The sequence below is a fragment of the Peromyscus leucopus genome, chromosome 7 (genome assembly GCF_004664715.2).
Source record: "Peromyscus leucopus breed LL Stock chromosome 7, UCI_PerLeu_2.1, whole genome shotgun sequence".
In the NCBI taxonomy this organism is placed as follows: domain Eukaryota; kingdom Metazoa; phylum Chordata; class Mammalia; order Rodentia; family Cricetidae; genus Peromyscus; species Peromyscus leucopus.
Window position 1 is genome coordinate 88229121 of NC_051069.1, and position 21396 is coordinate 88250516.

A 21396-nucleotide genomic window follows, 5' to 3' on the forward strand; every position below is an offset into this window, starting at 1 on the left:
CAGAAGTAAGCTGCAAGAAGTTCTTTGGGTTCTGGAGCTGGGCATCATGGACTCAATGTCCATTTCATTGCTTACCAGTCAAATGCAGACAGACAACAGCAGACTTCTTAACCTCCATGAGCCTCATTGTCTCCATCTACAAAATGTAATAGTAGTAAATGTAATAATAGTAATAGTGTTGGATTATCTGGGTTGTTTTGTAGATTACACATGAGAATAAATGTGCAATGTTGAACATCATACACAGAACACTCCTCAGAAGGCACTGGCAAATATCAAGATACCGGGAGATGATGATATTACCAGCAAATGCTTTAGCTATTGGTAATAACTGTCATGTTGTATTTCTTCATGTGAATCACAAATTAAACCCTAACCTTCTCTCACAAAATATCTCTAGTTACAGAAAGACTTAAGTTTTTGGTCCACATATCATTTCTACTTTGTGTTTTGTTGGTGTGTGTGTGTGTGTGTGTGTTGGTAAGTGTATGTGGTGTATGCGAACAATGTGCATGGTAAACTCTTGTTCGCAGTGTTTCTCACTGAACTTGGAAACTAGGCTGGAGTCCAGCAAGGCCCCCTCCCCCTGCTTCCCCCTCCCTTCCACAGGGCTAGAGTTACATACATGCACACGGCCATGTACAGATTTTTATGTGTGTCCTGGGGATCTGAACTGGAGTCATTGTGTTTGTACAGCAAGAGCTCTTACCCACAGATCTGTGTCCTCGGCCCCATTTCTATTTTGGCTCTGGGCTCAAGAATCAGCTCTCTTCTCAGAGAGTGAGGTTAGACATCATTAGTTAACATTTCTGTGCTCTAGTTTCTCTACGTCTATTTTTTTTTTTTTTAGTTTTTTTAAACAGAGGTTTCCATGTAGCTTAGGTTGGTCTTGGGGTCACTACATATCAAGGGATGACACTGAACCCCTGTTCCTGACATCTCCACCTTGCAAGTGTTGAGATTACAGTTGTGTGCTACCACATCTGGAAGATTTCAGTAGCAGGTGGAGCATTGCATTTAGGGGGTGGCTACTAAAATGTAAGATTTTTAGATATTCTGATGAATCTTGGAGAGGGCAGAAGAATTTTCTAGCATATGAAATGAGGGCTCAAACCAGTCTCATTTAGGCCTTCAAGGATGGGAGAACTCCCAAGGAAAATCTAACTGTACAACGTGTCAAAGGGTCTTAATGTTTCAAACGGGGACTGTATCCTGGTGACATACTCTGCCATAGAGACAACAGAAGTCAGTTCATCCATTCAAAATGCCAGTAATGGCAGCTGTGAGGACCAAAGTGGAAAGAGAGAATCCTGACTTAATATGCCTTTCAGTGCTGGAAGGAAAGTTCACTGTAGTTCTGCCTTTCCCTGGTTGTTACTGTCCTAAGGTGTCCTTTCAAAAGCACGCCTTGGTCCTGTGTTTAGGAGAACACTACTCATATCTACCTTCTGACCAGACTGTCATCAACCAAAAATGCTTTGGAAACTTGAGATTAGTTCCTGTGGGTTTTTTGTTCATTTTCATTCTGCTTTTTATCCAGTCTAGAAATTAAAACTCAGCTTATGTGATAATGAGAATAAATTCTTGTTCCAGCTTTGAGAGATTTTTATTTACACCATAACAATCTGGGTTGGTACATGCTCTCCCTCCCTCCTTTCCTCTTTCCCTCCCTCCCTCCAACCCTCCCTCTCACTTCTCTCTGCCCCACCTTTCTTCTGACAGTCTTCAATGTTGTTGCTATGTTGCCCAGTTTAACTGCCAATTCACAATTTTCACTCTTACAGATATGTATCACTATGCCTGGTTGAGACTATTTCTTGTCCATAGCATAAAAACACCTTGAAAAATAATAAGCAGAACATCATAATATTTAGAGGTCTTTAGTATTAAAGGTGGGCTCCAATAAGCAAAGTAAAATTTCCTAGAGTGGAATACCTGCCCTCTCCAGGTGAAGCAGTTATCCCAGATTCTTATGAGAAATTGAACATGTTCTTGTTATGAGTTCATAATGCCAACTTAGATATGACTCAGAGAAATGACCATCAAACCTGAGTTTCAGTCTAATGTGGGTGTTCCCAGAACACGATTCAGCCAAGCAGTGACTCATTTCCACTTGGTTTAGCTTGTGGGAGTAATGAGATAATACTCCTGTGGCTATGTGCTGGAGTATAAATGCCCATTTACTCTATTTCATTCGATTCAAAATTTTAAATCCAGAAAGCATGAATAATCCAAATACTGCCTAGCATCAAGTAGGTTTCTGGTACTAGTTATTGTCTTATGCACAGGTCAAGTGACTAACAGCATATGAATTTTCAACAAAGCTTAAGATCAAAAGCAGCTCACAATGGGCTGGTGAAATGGCTCAGGAGGTAAAGGAGCCTGCCACCACACCTCACCACTGGAGTTGGATACCTGGGATTCACATTATAGAAAGAGAGAACTGACTCTTGCAAGTTGTCCTCTGATGTCCACATACATGTCAGGCCATTCATGCACCCACACATATACACTTGTACATAAAATAAAATGTCATAAAACATTTAAAAGTCAGCTCATAAATTCAAGCCTGTGGCAAGGACTGGGTATCACCACAGAGAATCCCAGCTTCTCTGGTTCTCCCATCTGTCTTTCTCTAACACCGTCCTTCTAGCTGCTATTTCCTGCTCTAGTTACCTACTCTACCTTCTAAGCATGATGAAGGGCTAGAAAGTCTAGTTTGTAACTCCGTCTACAACGTCTCTCTCCACTGTAAAAACAAACCATATAAAGGATTTTGTGTTTGCAGATGATTTGGTGATCCCAAGCCTTTAAGGTTTTATGAATGAATACATTTTTATGTAAATTATTTAGGAACCCAAAGAAGACTGCCAACTCACTTTCCCAAGCAAGGACACTGTTAGTTACCACAATCATAAGAGAATGTTTTAATACAAAAGATAGAAAACTACAATATCAGAATAAAAGAACGTCACTGACAGCTAGACACATATTAATATTTAATATTATTTTTTTTTCTCAGAGAGGACAGCCTGATCATGGGCCAGGGTAGTTCATGGGCCAGTGTGGATACAGGAGTCTGGAGCTGCTGGGCTGCTGGTATAGCCAGAGATATTTATTGCCAAGGTTTGTCAAGTAGCCATGCCCGAGTATGAAGGACAAAAATACAACTCTTGAGCTGAAGGGGACAGTGGGAGTTTTGGTGAGCCTGAGGGGAGGTATTAAGCTTGGGGGAGGCAAACTTAAGGGCAAAGGCAGGCAAATCCAAGGACAGCTGAAGGGCAGGGACCGAGGTTGGGAGAAGTGCTGTCAGGGGAAACTAATTCATGTAAGGGATAGGCGAGAAAGGAAGGAACAAAACATCCCTGGGATGGTGTCTATGTGCTTAGAGGGATTCAGAGTATTCTGTGGACAGGAATGAGGAATGTCAGGGCAGGGAGTGACTGATGGATTTTGGTTGATAGATTTGATCCATTCACGGATGCATGAGTCTAAGAAGTCATTGTTGAGCTATGAAGTACACATCACCGCTGGTGATGTAGAAACAAATGCTGGTGATGTAGAAACAAGTACAGTTGTAGTTTTGTTCCCAGATATACATAGTTACATGTGTGTATAAATTGTAAATACGTATGCACTGCCTAGTTTTATGTCAACTTGACACAAGCTAGAGTCATTTTGGAAGAGGGAACCTCAAGAAAATACTCCCACCAGACTGGCCTTTGCGCTAGCTTGTAGGGAAATCCCTTGATTGGTGGTTGATGTGGGAGGGTTCAGCTCACAATGAGCAGCCGCCCCTGGGCTGATGGTCATTGATCTTGTAAGAAAGCAGGCTGAACAAGCCTTGGGGAGCAAGCTAGCAAGCAGCATTCCTCCTTTGCCTCCAGTTTCCTGCCCTGCTTGAGTTCCTGCCCTGACTTCCTCTGATGATGGACTGTGATGTGGACTGCAAGCTGAAATAAATCCTTTCCTGCCCGAGCTGTTTTTTGTCATAGTCTTTATCACAGCAATAGAAACCTTAACTAAGACAATGTGATGATGTAGTTATGTGTTATGTACTCTAGAACACTTGTCTAGCATGTGTGAAGCCATAGATTCAATCCCTAGCACCCCATATACATACATACATACATACATACATACATACATACATACATACATACATTTATACATACATGATATTTTCACATGAAAACTGAAAGAGGAAAGTTTAATATTGATTTTAAACAGAACTTCTTGATTAGTTTCCCTGCACCCAGTGGATTATTTTGTCTATTCCTGGCCTGTGCACAGTCTGGACTTAAAGATCATGGCCAAATCCACACTGAGAGAGAAAAAGGCAGGTAGGTGTGCAAATGACTTCGGGGAGGCTGAAAAAGAGAAAGAGCTCAAAGGCAGAAAGGCCTAAATTTCTTTGGGATAAAAGAGAAAAGAGTGTAATAAAGAGAAATGAAGTATAAAGAAGAGAGAAAAATAAAGTGTACTTTGGAATCAGAGGAAGAAGGAGAATGTTTAAGAAAACAGTGAGTTGCTGGGCGGTGGTGGTGCATGCCTTTAATTTCAGCACTTGGGGGACAGATGCAGGCGGATCTCTGTGAGTTTGAGGCCAGCCTGGTCTACATAGTGAGTTCCAGGACAGGCTCCAAAAGCTACACAGAGAAACCCTGTCTCGAAAAATCAACAAAACAAGTGAGTGATTGATGAGGCAGTGAGGCAGAGTTAAGCCACAGAAAGGCAGCTTGAAACTCTGGAATTCGAGCTTATTTAGACCCCACTACAGTTTGAGGCTGGGCCTGTGGTTCACCTTATTTCTGTATGAGATACACACTGCACTGTCTGATGATGGTGGCGGGTGGCTTCTGTAATGCAGAGGACAGAGTGGGAAGGGCTTACACGAAACCTGGGAGAGGGAAAAATTTTAAGCCTCAGTGATTCTGGTTTCCAGGTCAGAGGGCACAATGGCTCAGTGTTAGCATTTTGAGTCATCTGATAACAGTAGGGGACCAGCCAGCTTGATTTGCTTAGGAAGGACGCCCCTCCTATCACAGAAAGCCATTGGTTATGGAAAACCCCCAGTTTCAGACAAACTGGACAATTGACTAAGAGTCATAGCACTTTAATTGCTACTGTGAGGACCAGTGTTGTATCCCTGGTCAGTTCACTAACTCCAGGGGAGTGGCTGCTTCTGCAGAGGTGGGATGGGCAGAGGTGCTGCTGCTTGGTGCCTTTCACTTACCAGTCACAGTGATTGGGTTGTGGATGGGCACATGACACCAATACCAGGGAGACTCAATTTTAGACACCCTTTTAAAGCTAGAATTTCACATAGCCCATGATGGCTTCAAACTCTCTACATAGTCAAGGGGTGACTTTGAACACGTGACCCTTCATCCTCCCCCACCTCAGTGCTAGGGTTACAGGCATGTGCCTCCTGCCAAGTTTCTGCAGGGCTGGGGCTCAAACCTAGGGCCTCATGCGTTCTAGGCAAACACTTTTTTTCCCTTTTATTTTATTTTACAATACCATTCAGTTCTACATATCAGCCACGGGTTCCCCTGTTCTCCCCCCTCCCACTCCCTCCCCTTACTCCCAGCCCACCCTCCATTCCCACCTCCTCCAGGGCAAAGCCTCCCCCGAGGACTGCGATCAACCTGGTAGAACTCAGTCCAGGCAGGTCCAGTCCCCTCCTCCCAGACTGAGCCAAGTGTTCCTGCATAAGCTCCAGGTTTCAAACAGTCAACTCATGCAATGAGCACAGGACTCGGTCCCACTGCCTAGTTGCCTCCCAAACAGATCAAGCCAATCAACTGTCTCACCTATTTAGAGGGCCTGATCCAGCTGGGGGCCCCTCAGCCTTTGGTTCATAGTTCATGTGTTTCCATTCGTTTGGCTATTTTTTTTCAATAATTGAATAAAACCAAAATTTATTATAAGCCACAGTCGTCCTAGGGACCTCCATGCTATATATATAGCCTCCATGGTTCTATGGGCTGTGGTCTGATTGTTCTTTATTTTATATCTAGAATCCACTTATGAGTGAGTACATACCATGACTGTCTTTCTGGGTTTGGGTTACCTTACTCAGGATGATTTTTTCTAGTTCCATCCATTTGCCTGCAAATTTCATGCTTTCATTGTTTTTCTCTGCTGAGTAGTACTCCATTGTGTACATGTACCACATTTTTTCCATCCATTCTTCTGTTGATGGGCATCTAGGTTGTTTCCAGGTTCTGGCTATTACAAATAGTGCTGCTATGAACATAGCTGAGCATGTATCTTTTTGGTATGAATCAGCATTCCTTGGGCATATGCCCAAGAGTGGGATGGCTGGGTCTTGAGGTAGTTCGATTCCTAATTTTCTGAGAAACCGCCATACTGATTTCCACAGTGGTTGTACAAGTTTACATTCCCACCAACAGTGGAGGAGTGTTCCCTTTGCTCCACATCCTCTCCAACATTGACTGTCATTGGTGTTTTTGATCATAGCCATTCTGACATGTGTAAGGTGGTATCTCAGAGTCATTTTGATTTGCATTTCTCTGATGATTAAGGATGTTGAGCATTTCTTTAAATGCCTTTCAGCCATTTGTGATTTTTGTTTTGTGAATTCTCTGTTTAGCTCTTTAGCCCATTTTTTAATTGGACTGTTCAGTATTTTGATGTCTAGTTTCTTGAGTTCTTTATATACTGTGGAGATCAATCCTCTGTCAGATGTGGGGTTGGTGAAGATCTTTTCCCATTCTGTTGGCTGTCTTTTTGTCTTATTGACTGTGTCTTTTGCCCTGCATAAGCTTCTCAATTTCGAGAGGTCCCATTTATTAATTGTTGTGCTCAGGGTCTGTGCTGTTGGTGTTTTATTTAGGAAATGGTCTCCGGTGCCAATGCATTCAAGAGTACTTCCTACTTTTCTATTACATTTAGTGTAACTGGATTTATGTTCAGGTCTTTGATCCACTTGGACTTGAGTTTTGTGCAAGGTGACAGATATGGAGCTATTTGTAATCTTTTACATATTGAGATCCAGTTATGCCAGCACCATTTGTTGAAGATACTTTTTTTTTTCCATTGTATAGTTTTGGCTCCTTTGTCAAAAACCAGGTGTTCATATGTGCATGGATTAATGTCAGGGTCTTCAATTCGATTCCATTGGTCCATATGTTGGTTTTTATACAAGTACCAAGCTGTTTTTATTACTATAGCTCTATAGTAGAGTTTGAGGTCATGGATGGTGATGCCTCCAAAGGTTGCTTTATCGTATAGGATTCTTTTAGCTATCCTGGGTCTTTTGTTTTTCCATATGGAGTTGAGTATTTTTTTTCCAAGTCTGTGAAGAATTGTGTTGGGATTTTGATGGGGATTGCATTGAATCTGTAGATTGCTTTTGGTAAGATTGCCATTTTTACTATGTTAATCCTACCTATCCATGAGCATGGGAGATCCTTCCATTTTCTGATATCTTCTTCAATTTCTTTCTTTAGAGATTTAAAGTTCTTATCAAAAAGGTCCTTCACTTGTTTAGTTAGTGTTATCCCAAGGTATTTTATATTATTTGTGGCTATTGTAAAGGGTGATGTTTCTCTGACTTCTTTCTCAGCCCTTTTATCATTTGTGTATAGGAGGGCTACTGATTTTTTTGAGTTGATCTTGTATCCTGTCACTTTACTGAAGGAGTTTATCAGCTGTAGGAGTTCCCTGGTAGAGTTTTTGGGGTCACTTATGTATACTATCATATCATCTGCAAATAGTGAAAGTTTGACTTCTTCCTTTCCAATTTGTATCCCTTTGATCTCCTTTTGTTATCTTATTGCTCTAGCTAGAACTTCTAGTACTATATTGAATAAATATGGGGAGAGTGGACAGCCTTATCTTGTTCCTGAATTTAGTGGTATCACTTTGAGTTTCTTCCCTTTTAATTTGATGTTTGCTGTTGGCTTGCTATAAATTGCTTTTATTATGTTTAGAAATGTTCCTTGTATTCCTGATCTTTCTAAGACCTTTATCATGAAGGGGTGTTGGATTTTGTCAAATGCTTTTTCAGCATCTAATGAGATGATCATGTGGTTTTTTTCTTTCAGTTTGTTTATATGGTGTATTACATTGACTGATTTTCATATGTTGTACCATCCTTGCATCCCTGGGATGAATCCTACTTGGTCGTGATGGATAATTGTTTTGATGTATTCTTGGATTCGGTTGGGCAAACATTTTAACTAAGGTACATTCCTAGAAATTCTGGAGTTTTGTTGGGCCTGTTGGGAAAGAAAAGGGGGGATGCTTTCAGTGGAATCACACAGGTAGTGAGCCTAGCAAACATTTAAAGCTAGACTTTTCAATAGAAACTAGAATCAATCATGGCAGAGAGCAGCAAAGAGATGAAGAGAACCCATAGTTCCTGATATTTGAGCCTTTCTACCTGATTATGCCCAAAGGGAGCTCCATATGAGTGGTTTTCATTATGTGAATCAACATGTCTCCATCTACCCTTACCACCCAACCCATGCTCTGCTCAAGCTGGTTTGGTTGGCATTCTCTTTCAGTTAATAGAATCCTGACAAAGTTTGTAGTGATCCAATACAGACAGGAAAATCAGTATATAGTGCCCTACCCAGAGGCATCATTCATTCTGCATCTTGATGCTTAGAGAAAGGGGTGGAGGTAGTTGCCAGTTTTCCTTTAAGTATGACAGAGATTGTTAGCAGATTCATGGGGGTTAAATGATCAGGAATAAAAAGAGACAACTGTTCTCTAATGGGGAAATAATTGGGATAATTCAGAACCAAAGCTAAAGGATATTTAGAAAATTATAGATTTTGTTGATATACTGTATTTGTGATTTTAATTTCTCCCCCTACCTAAGGCAATTAACAGTACATTTTGACAAACTGTGTTAAAATTGACTTGGGGTGGCTTTTGAAGAGTAGCTAAATTGGGGAAAGATGAAATTGAGGAACAAACAGACTAATAATACATAGTTCTTTGTCCAATACAAAGTTTTTAAATATTTCTTCAACATTTATTTAGATTAAACAAAAAGAAAAACTCATTTTGATGATGAATTCACTTCTATTGGTGAGAGCTGATGTCAAAAATTACATGAAATGTTTTTCATTTTCTGAAGTTCTCATTCTCTCCTGTAGTAGCAAGATTTTCTGAAGCAGATATCTCACTGATACTCTCTAGAGAGTCTAAGGCTTTAACAACAGGTGTGAGCAAATGGCATTCCACCATCTCTGACATAGTTTTATAAACACAGATCTCTGTGTTACAAAGTTTAGTCAATTGTTGATGGCAAACTTTGGGTTGGTGACATTTAAGAGCAAAATGTAGATCATGGAGACTCTTGGTTGTGGTAATATTTTATTTGTGCTGAAATGTGGTGATATTTTATTTGTATGTTAATAAATAAAGTTTGTTTGGAAATCAGAGGTCATAACCAAACCATAAACAAAAGTCAGGCTGTGGTAGCACACACCCTTAATCCCATCACATGGCAGGCAGAGTCTCTGTGTGTTCAAGGACAGAGCCAAGCATGGTAACACACATCTTTAATCCCAGTTCCAACCATAGAGACCTGGAGGTCTGTATAGACAGGCAGTGATGAGAAAGTGATGTGGCTGAGCTTAGAGCCAATGAGAAGGCAGAACAGCAAGGCAATAAAGGTGCAGGTTAGACAGGAAGAAGCTGGTTCAGTTCTCTTGGGAAGTGACAGTGGTGTGGTGAGCTAAGGTTAATTTGGTGGCTCTCACTATTGCTCTGATCTCTATGGCTTGCACACCTGTATTTGGTTCTGTGTTTCTTATTTAATAAGACTGTTTTAGAAATTTATCTACAATTGGCGCCCAATGTGGGGCTCTAACCCATGCCCCTGAGATTAAGAGTCTCATGGTCTACTGACTGAGCTAGCTGGGCAGTTTTAATTAATATAAGCTTCTAAGTGATTATTTTATATGCAGCTGCAGGGTCTGTGGGGCTGGGCAGGACCAGAGAAAACTTCAGCTACAAATGGTGCCCAATGGCTTGAGTTTCTACCTGAAACCTGAGAATACTTAATAAACAATTCTAAATGGAGCCCAAATAGGTTCCTGCTTCATGTCTCATGTGGGCAGTGAGATGCCACAACATGCGGGCTTGAGCTACTCTTTGGCGGGTTCAGGGCATGTGGGCTTGACCTGTATGTTACACAGTGGTGTCTCCAAGCCACATAATATGATGCTGGATGAAAGCATAGAACCACTGCTTCCCATAGTCAGTGGTGAGCTCAGTTCCCTGACTGGGAATCGAACTTGGGAGCTGTGGTGAGAGCACCAAATCCTAACCACTAGACCAGCAGCGAAGCTTTTAATCTCAGGGTCATGGGTTTGAGCCCCACTATGGGCGCCATTTGTAGCTGAAGTTTTCTCTGGTCCTGCCCAGTCCCACAGACCCCACAGTCACTTATAAAATAATCACTCAGAAGCTTATATTAATTAAAATTGCTTGGCCATTAGCTCTGGTCTACCACCGACTAGCTCTTACATTTAAATTCAGCCCATTTCTGTTAATCTATATGTTGCCATGTATTCCATGGCTTTACCTATGTGTCATTACATGCTGCTCCCTGGACAGTGGGCTGGCATCTGCTGACTCAGCCTTCCAGCCTTCCCACAATTCTCCTTCTCTTCTTATCCAACCTATACTTCCTGTCTGGCTACTGGCCAATAAGCATTTTATTTATTAACCAATCAGAGCAATACATTCACAGCAGACAGAGTGATATCCACAACACTTCCCCTTTTCTTTTTTTTTCAAAAAGGAAGGTTTTAACTTTAACATAGTAAAATTACATATAACAAAACAATTATCAAGCAAGAATTATAGTTGTAATATCTAGTCTATTTGTATTTTGCAAAACTAAAGAAGATATCCTAGCTATCCTATATTTGTGAGTCTAAGGTTTCATATCTAACTTGTCTCTTATCATAACCAATGAAAATTATAATTATAATTATCTAATCTTCAACTACATCAAAGACCCCAGAAGGATATAATATTACCTAAGTAAACAGGAAATGCATTGTAAGCAACTTCCAAAAATCTAGAATGACAGAGACAGCTGCCTGCCTGGACAGTCATCCAAAGTTCTTCTGCAGTGTTGGGGCATCCATCTTCAGCCCATAGGCCTAGTCTCTCAGTCACTTTTTCCTGTGTCCTGTAGAATGTCTGGCAGTTTCCTCTGTGGAGCAGGAACCTGAAGGACCATCTCAACTTGCAAAGTTCAGTGGTCACCTTCCTATGGGTCCTGCATGTCCAGTCGACACAACATTGTGTCAAGCAGTCCAGGCAAGAACAGTTTCTTGTCCAAATGGCTATTTTTGTCAAGAAGAAGATAAACTCCATATGGTGTGTCTTTGATGCCTATCTTTCTCTTTGAAGTAAATTGGTGCTGCCAGGGGCAGACGTGTCTCACTGTCCAGAAAGTCTAAGTTTTTAAAACATTTTAGCCGGGCGGTGGTGGCGCATGCCTTTAATCCCAGCACTCGGGAGGCAGAGGCAGGCAGATCTCTGTGAGTTCGAGGCCAGCCTGGGCTACCAAGTGAGTTCCAGGAAAGGCGCAAAGCTACACAGAGAAACCCTGTCTCGGAAAAAACAAAAACAAAAACAAAAACAAAAACAAAAACAACAACAACAACAACAACAACAAAACATTTTAAATGCCATATTGTGTAGGTCTTCGAAGTGTTTGAAGATTACCTATCTATCTGAAATATATCTATGTATGCCTAGAAAACTAAACTAATATGACTATAAGTTTGATTATCATAGATGACTAATTATTAATCTGTATTTCTTAATTATCCATTACAATTTCAAATGAGCTGCACAAACATAATACCTTAAACTAAAGTAAAAATATGCATACAGTATAACAAAATTAACTTTAAATTTGTATCAATAAACTAAAATCTATACCAATGTAAAACATTTTAAACAAGTTGTTCTTTAAAAGTAGAGTCAATAATCTACCCTTTAATCCTATCTATCTATATCATATCCTCCTTTCTTCTTTTAGAAAGAGATTGACTATGGCCAATAACAATTTGTAACCAACACTTGATTAATAACTTTCCACAGAAAGCACAGTCTACTTTGGGGAAAGTGAGGCTATCTAGCTTTTCATCAAAGCAAGGTATTCTGTGAAGAAGACTGAATTAATGGACATCTGTGATAGTTTGAACATAATTGACCCCCATAATCTCATAGGGGATGACACTATAAGGAGGTTTGGCTTTGTTGGAATGGGTAAGGTCTTGTTGGAGGAAGTGTGTCACTATGGGGGTGGGCTTTGAGGTTTCACATGCTCAGAATACTGCCCAGTGTCTCAGTTGACTTCCTCTTGCCTGCAAGATGTAGGACTCTTAACTACTACTACACCACAATTGCCTGCATGCCACTATGCTCCTTGTCTTGATGGTAATGGACTAAACCTCTGAACTGTCACTGAACCACCCCAATTAAACATTTTCTTTATAAGAGTTGCTGTGGTCATGTTGTCTCTTCATAGCAATAAAAGCTCTAACTAAGACAACATTATATTTCCAATTTATTCAGTGATGGCTTGAAAGCCTCAGACTGTTAGTACTTCAGCTGCCTGGGTCTAATCCAGCTTTGGAAGGAAGGGGTGATGGAAGGACTTGAGGTAGAGAAGCTGGACTCTTGACTCTGCAACAAATTACACTACAAAGGGGCAGGGAGAGCTGGACCTGTCTCAGAATGGCTATTGGAATGCCATGTGGGAGGCTTCTGTGTCTAGGAATGATAGGGCAGAACATATGATCAATTTCTGAGCACAATTTAGAAAGCTGAAACAATATTCAGGGAAAAGCTTGGACTGTGATAAACTATACAAGTGAACATGAAGCTATTAGTCTCAAAGTGAGGGAAAAGCAGAGCCCCGAGCTAGAAATGGACACTGGAGCTACTACTTTTAGCTGAGGACATTGTTAACTCTCCTAAATTAAGACTTTTAATTTGACATCCTGTGGGTACAGGTACAGGGCACAAAATTTCAAGGTTTCATGGGAGGTAAGACTTAGGAGACAAGGGACTCTTCTACAATAAGCTCAGAGTCAATCTGCAGGGAAAGAATACAGAAGCCAAGAACTGTGGCTCAGAATTCCTCAAAGCTACAGTTCTAAACTTCTGTAGTTCCCCTTTCTGTGTGATCTTCAAATTATTCATTCAAATAATTTTTATGTATAGTCAAAGATAACCAGATATGTACAAATAGAATTTGAAGAAGAAGAGCCAACAAGCAAAACTTAACACAACATCACCTAAGACAGCTAAACAGCAAATTAATGAGCTGATAGGCCCATTAAAGGAATTATTCAGGGAACACAATGTAGGTATTAAGAAGAGAGGGGGAAAAAGATAAAAAGAGTGGCTGGAGAGACGGTTTAGCACTTAAGAATGCTTAACTGCTCGAAGGGGACTTGGGTTTGGTTCCCAGAACCTACACAACAGTTCACAACTGTCTGTAACTCCAGTTCTAGGCAATCTCATGCCATCTTTTGGCCTCTGCATGCACCAGATACACATGTGATGCACATACATACATGCAGACAAATATACACATACATAAAAATGAATCTTTAGAAAAAATCAAGAAGGGAGAGAGGTTTTGGAGGGAGGGAGGAAGAAGGTACAAAGGGGGCAGGGAGGAGCCTGGAAGACGACATGATAAGGTATAAGCATATGTTTAGTTGCAATTCAGATAGGAGAAAACAGAGTGCAGCAGATGCTGATATGAGTGGGTAATCACCAAGAACTCTCTAGAAGTACAGAAAGGTACCAATATTTTGCACCTTCAACAAGCCCCAGAACCATAACAAGATAAATCAGAAGAATACTCCTAACTACATCATTATGTTTCAGAAAATCAAAAACAAAGGGATCTAAAAATAGATTCACTTTATGGGAATGGCAATTAGCAGTAATTAGACTGAACAACAGTGGAAGACAGAAGGCGCCCTGGAACAACACCCTCTTGGACCTGAAGAAAGGTAGCTGCAATGTACAATTCTACACTTGGGAAACAAAATCTTACAGCAATAGAGATAAATTTAAAAATGTTTTCAAACCAATAAAATGAGTGAGTTTGCCAAGAGCAGACTTGTAACAAAGCAAATTCTAAAGAAATGTTTTAAGTAAAAAAAAAAAATGTTTATAAGCTTTCTAAGTTAAAAAAAAAAGTGGTGTGGTGGAGGAATAAAAAACGCACCACGGAAATCAGAAGTAAAAATAAAAGACAGAATATTTGCCCCATAAGGTTAAGGCAAATATGACTGTTTTCATCATTTTCCTGGTGGTTCTAGCCATCAAAATTAGGCAAGAAAAAGAAATGAAAGATGTCCAGATTGGAAGGAAAAGCAAAAACATCTCCATTTGCTAAGGAAATATCTTATATATAGGATTTTTACTCTTATACCCTTACATATAAGAAAAAACTTAAAGAAACCATTTTTAAAAAGCCAAATAATGGGGTAAGTCAAGTTGCAGGGTTCAAGGTCACATACACTTTGGCATGAAAAACCTGCAAATAACATTTAGAAAACAATCCCAGTGTCAAATCAGTATCAAAAGGAGAAAAATATCGGGCTGGGGAGGTGATGTAAAGCACTTGTGGTGTAGGTGTGAGGGTCTGAGCCCATATTCCTAGAACCTATGGAAAAGTTTGTCATGGTAGTACACACCTGTGATCCCATTACTGCTATAGTGAGATAAAGCATCCCTGGCACTTCATGGGCAGCTAGCCTGGTTTACAGTGGTGGACAAAAGGAGAGACATTGCTCTCCAACAAGGTATAAACTGAGGTTATCCTCTGACTTCCACATCCTTACACGCTTACACACAAACATGCATACATTCATATACACATACACACAGAACATAAAAGAAAAAAATATTTTGTAGTCAGTTTAATAAGGTAAGTTAAAACTTTTACTTTTGGAAAATTTATATTTATTTATTATTTTCATTTTGCATATGTGTGACTTGGGTCATTTGGAAGAGCATCAAATGTTCTGTATCGCTGAGCCATCTCTCCAGGTTCATTTTTACTCTTTAGACTCTTTAAAGTACAAAGCACCATTGAAATAAAATTTAAAGATAGAAATAAGTGGGAGAAATCATCCATTGATTGGGAGATTTAGTGTTATAAAGAAGCCAATATCTCCCCAATGGGTTCAATACAGTCCCATTAAAAGGTCAGCCTCAGCCTTGCTTCTCCTTTTCTTTTTCCTTTTCTTTCTCCCTCCTTACCTCCCTCCCTACCTCCATCTTCCTCTCCCCTCTCTCACTCCCTCCTCCCCCCCTCTCACTATGCACACCCAACTTGCTTGGAATTCTCCATGTAAACCAGAGTGGCCTCAAATTTGCCTACAGCTCCACATTCCTCTGCCTATCGAGTGACTTCTTTGTAGAAACTGACAAGCTTATCTAAACTTCAAGGAATCTAAGATAGTCAATGACAAAGAAGAACAAAATTGGAGGACTTCATCTTTCCGATTTTAAAATGTATTCCAGATCTACAGTGATCAACACAGTGTGGCACAGATCCAAGAACAGGTTCATGATTCAGTGAATGGAGCTCAGAATCCAAAAATAAACCCTCATATTCTGGCCAACTGCTTTTTGAAAGAGTTTTAAGACAATTCAGTGGAGAAGGAGAATAATTCCTTCAACAAATGGTGGGACAGCTGAATATCTGCATTTAAAAGAATAGAGTCATATCCCTACCTTACACCACACACAAAAGCCAATTCAAAATGGACCAAAAAACTAAACACAAGAGCTAAAACTACAAACATCTTAGAAGAAAACATTGACATGTATCTTCGTCTCAGAGCAGGGGATAGTTACTTGAGTATGACAACCACAGTATAACCAATAAATGTAAACAAAGATTTTATATTTTAACAAAATCAAATTTTTTGTGAGTGTGAAAGGACACTGGCAAGAAAGTCAAAACAATTGCCTGAATATGATGCAGTGAGAAGCCTTAAGAATTTGGAATAGCATTTCACTTTGAAGCTTGAAGATAAGCTGAGAGCCAGTATAGCTGGTCCTCTTGGGAAGATTCCGTATGTTAAACTCTCCTGGGGGAAGGTCTTATGTAGTGGTCCCATTTCTCGAACTGAGATGTTTGTGGACATGAACTGAGAAAGAGAGTTTGCCTCTGACTTTCTATTAATTGAAATGAAGCGAGCTTTTAAGTACAAAATAACATTATCATTAGCTAACATACGTAACACATTATCTCGGTAATGACAATAAGATGAGAGGAGAATGCCTACATGAGAAATAGTTGGGATGATGACCATTCATGTCTCAGTTTACCTGCCAGCACCCAGCATCCGCCTTATCAGAGCAATGTTTAGTATCAGGAAGCAGAGGACTGTTTCCTGCTCTCAGGAATCAGGAGCAGAGTCAGGTGAGAGCAAACAAGGTGGGAAGGCTGGTTTCTGTTTGACTAGCTGTCGGCCTGCTTGGCTTCCTGCCATCTCCCAATAGTCAATAGGTGAACTGCATGCTCACTTTGGGGTGCTTTTATCCAGGGGAGCTACAGATTTACACACAGTGTTTCTGAGTCATGGGAGAAACTAAGAATGCAATCTGATTTTCCCTCACAAAGACTTCCTTTAAATGACATATTTATTTTTCCTTATCAGAGATGTCATATGAAACACAGAAAAATAGAGAAAAAAATGAAAATTTTTTTCAACATCCAAACAAGGATGGCTGGGAGGAGCCCAGTGGACTTTCAGGGTATGAAACCGATTCATATGGTGTGCTATAGACACCTGCTGCTAAATATTTTTCTAAACTCCAGAAAGCATAACTCAAAGCCTGAATCCTGTGGCCTCTGGGTGATGACACAGTAACACAGGTTTGTGAGCTGTGAGAAAAGCATCACTGGTGGGGGACCTGGACAACAGGGGAGGCTCTGCATTGGATGGGTATGGGATAAGGTATGTATGGGAAGTCTCCTTCATTCCACTCAATTTCAACGTGAACCTACAACTACTGTAAAAATAAAGTGAAAAATAAATAAAAACCCTTTCCTCCCTCAAATTCCTAAAGCACAAAAGCACAGAAAATAAAGTACAATTCTCCCTTTAGGAGTTACTACTCATAACAATCTGTCTTTATTTACCTCCTATCTTCTTTCCCTAGTATTGTACATATTTTTATATAGCTAGAACCAGACTACACATAACAGTTTGATGTAGTGGGTAGCCATTCCAGCTTTGACTGGAAGTGCCACCCCCAATGAGGCTTCAGTAACTGTCATACCTACAAGGCAGAGCTGAGAGAGGACCCCTGAAGACCTGAGATCCAGATGGGCCTGTTCTCTTGATTCCTGGATCCTGGATCCTGGAGATAGACCAAGCAGAGTTCTCCCGGCTATCTCAGTTGGTAGAGCATGAGACTCTTAATCTCAGGGTCGCGGGTTCAAGCCCCACGTCAGGCACCAGATATTGGTTTAAAGATCAAGGAAACTCCACGTAGTTAAAAGGGAGGTTTATTTTGTGGGGTAACTTACAAGTGAAGGGATAGGTAACAGGGTCTGGGAAAGGCAAAGAGCAGTCCAGTGGTGTTCTCTGGAGAACTCTGCTTGGTCTACCTCCAGTGTCCAGAATTCAGGAACCGAGAGAGTAGGCCTATCCGGATCTTGGGTCTTCAGGGATCCTCTCTCTGCTCTGCCTTGTAGGTGTGACAGTTACCAAAGCCTCAATGGGGGTGGCACTTTCAAGTCAAAGCTAGAACAGCTACCCACTGCAGTTTTTAGTCATGCTTTTTAAAATTTAACTTTATATTCAGGAAATGTATTACCGTCATTAAGAACTCATTGCCAGCATATGTTTCAACAATTTGTTCTGTGGCACCATCAAGTTGGTGGCTGCCTCTTCCACTCTTGGATATTTAGATTGTTTCCAGAGTTTGCTTTTTATGGATAGCATTAGTTTTTGAAAAACTAGAACCTCTGAATTTTGTAATATTGAAGGGTAGAAGTTGAAAGCTAGCATTTAAGATGTGAGCCAGTCCTGCATACTATTCCACAGGACATTTTTTCTGACTGAGGACTCAGCCAAGAAAGTCCAGCAGAAACCATGGGGAATGATACATGACTCACTCTTTCAGGCTCATGTTTAGCTAGCTTTCTTATACAGTTGAGCACCTCCTGCCCAGGGAGTGGTGTATCTATACTGGGATCGACTCTTCTATATCAATTAGCAATCAAGACAGTCTTTTATAGATATGCCCACAGGCCAATCTGGTAAAAACAATTGCTCAATTAGACTCTCTTTTTCAGGTGATTTGGCTGTCTCAGTTGACAGTTAATGCCAACTAGGACAGAAGGGCAAGAGAGAAAAAAATAATTAGGGACAGATCCCTAACATCTAGCGTTGGTATCTGAGGAGACTGTGGCAGATTGTGTGTGTGTGTGTGTGTGTGTGTGTGTGTTGTGTGTGTGTGTGTGTGTGTTGTTCCTTAGTTGCAGGGATCTGAAGGCACAGGCTTCTAAGTTCTCAGCACATGGATGACACCTGATGAGAGAGGCAAGATGATCATTTTGAAATGACACAGGAAGAGGCTGCAAGATTGGTTCTACTGAGAGCCCAGATCCGATCTTTGGAATGCTCTCAACCCTTATAAGGCAGCAGATCAAGAGGCATCAACAAAAGGACTGGAAAGGGTTGAGCAAAGAGGCAGAAAGAATTTGTGGGTGTAGGGTCACAGAAGTCAAAAGAAAAGGGTGCTTTGAGGAGAAGAAGAAGGGGTGAGACACTGTTTTGTGCTGCTAGAAGCCAAACAAGTGGAGGGCTGAGGGGTATCTTATGGGTTGATTGACAAGGATGTTCACAAGCGCCTTTCCCAAGGATGTTTTCAGTACAAATGTTAAGGAAGGATGCTGGAACAGAGAGAGAAGGAATGTGTAGGACATGAGAAATGGGGAAGTTACAGTAGAGACTTTCTATCAAAAATCTGTTCAGGAAAGGGCAGATGAGAAATAGCACCATGAGAGAGAGAGAGAGAGAGAGAGAGAGAGAGAGAGAGAGAGAGAGAGAGAGAGAGAGAGAGAGGAGGCATGGTTAGCGTGTGCAATTGCAGATGGGGAACCAGAAGAGAAGTAGAGATGCAGGAGAGAGGGTCACTGAGGGCTCAAGTCTCTGTGATGACAAGATGAAGTTCAGACAAATAGGACATTCATACCTTCTGTTCCTAATTAAGTTTGAATTCCAGAAGATGAGTTTTATTATAAGTATAATCCAAACTTTAGAATGAACATATTTATACTTAAACATTTATTTGATATACTAAGAAATTTTGTGTCTACTGGAAATTCATATTTAACAGGGCACCTAGTGTTCTTATTTGTTAAGCATGGCAGCCTTACATATGGTTCAAGCAGCAGATACGAACTACATCTGTAACACTAAGCTTTCTAATAGCTATATTTTAAAAAGTAAAAAGAAAGAAGCAAATTGAGTAATGTCATTTATTGAACCTATCATTAAAAAAAAACTTTTGCCGGGCGTTGGTGGCACACACCTTTAATCCCAGCACTCGGGAGGCAGAGCCAGGCAGAACTCTGTGAGTTCGAGGCCAGCCTGGGCTACCAAGTGAGCTCCAGGAAAGGCGCAAAGCTACACAGAGAAACCCTGTCTCGAAAAACCAAAAAAAAAAAAAATAAATAAAAAAAATAAAAAACAAAAAACAAAAAACAAAACAAAAAACAACAACAAAAAACTTTCAACATGTATCCATACAGAAATTCTTTTCTAGTCCTGTGGTTCTGGAATCCAGTGAGTATTCTGCACTTCTGCCGCAATTAGAATGTTCATTTTTTCCCTACCTTATTGTCAAAAGAACCTTTGAAAATAAACAAAAACATTACAGACCAAAGTGAACCAGACTCACAGACTGTACAATTTAATGAACTTATACACAGGACTGACAATGAAAATGGAAGCTCTGAATCTTCACATTAAACTTCTGCACTCAATCACCACCAAAACAGACAAAACCCATGGCAGAATTAGAACTAGAAAAACATTAACTTTATATATATAAGCTCGTGTCCATTGTGTGAGTTCAGTCCTTCCTAATTCCATTACATTTAGCTTTTCTTGGTCTCTTTTCCTCATGTTATACTGTACCAGCATGTGCATTTGTTTACACACACACACACACACACACACACACACACACACACACACACATATATATAAACACATGCAAACACATGCTCACTTGGCTCAATTTTGCACATGAGATTGTGTGATGTTGCGTTTCACTTATTCTAAACCCATCCATTTTTCTGCTATTTTTTTTTTTTTTTACTTCATTTTTCTTTAGAACTGAATAGTCGTCGATAGCTGTTCCTGGCTGCTGGTGGCAGTATTGGACAACACAGATCCAGTTGTCTCCAGGTTATTTGGAATGCAGTGGCTCTTGTCTCAGAGCATGTTTTAAAAGCCCTTAGGCCCTGAGCGGATTCCAATTCACTGTCTCCAACCTCCCAAGGCGCCAGGAGGCGCGCATTTCGGTGGTGGCAGCCACCACGAGAGGGAGCCAGCAGCTCAGAGTAAAGCCTCCTGCAGACCTCAAGTCCCTGGCCAGCCTGAGGCTCAGGAAACTCACTGCCTGCGCGGGTTCTTCAGCATCTGTCACACTCACTTTCCCAGCCAGGGTTTTCCTGTCTGAGCCACTCTGGAGGATTCTGTCCAGTTGTTTGTTGGTTCTTTCTCTTGGTAGAACAGATCGTCCCCTCCCACTTCCTATGGCTGTTCCCTTCAGGCCAATGGGAAGGTAGGAAGAGGAACCAGGACCCTGCCATCCTGCTTTGCTCACCACGAGGCCGTTTTGAGCTTCCTCACCGGTGTAGAGACAACGCCCGCCTCTCAGCTGTGCCCAGGAAGGGCAGCAGGTGACAGGGTACCGAGGGCGAGGTCCAGGAGCCATGCTACTAAATCTCAGTTCAGTTCTCCCTGCCTACAAAGGCGGTGAGGGTAACCGACTGGCTGGCTGATGTGTGAGTTCCCAAACCTCGAGGCCTGGATTCAGTTCAAGCTGGGGGTGCGCCTAAGGATTATTATGGATTAGAGTTTGAAAGTTCCGCAGACGATCCTGAGTGCTGAGGAAGACAGAAGAAGGAACGGGGGATTTGGATCCCGGGTCCTGGGTTCAGTGTCTTGCTTTGCTGTGTAGTTAACCTCTCTGAGCCTCATTTATGCTCTTTGTTAAAGGAGGCTCACACACCCAGGGCTCTGGAGAAAGGAATGCCCATAAAGCAGCTAGCCCACCAAGGGCGGGCCGCGCATCTCTGCCCCAGAGGTGGAGATGGCTTGA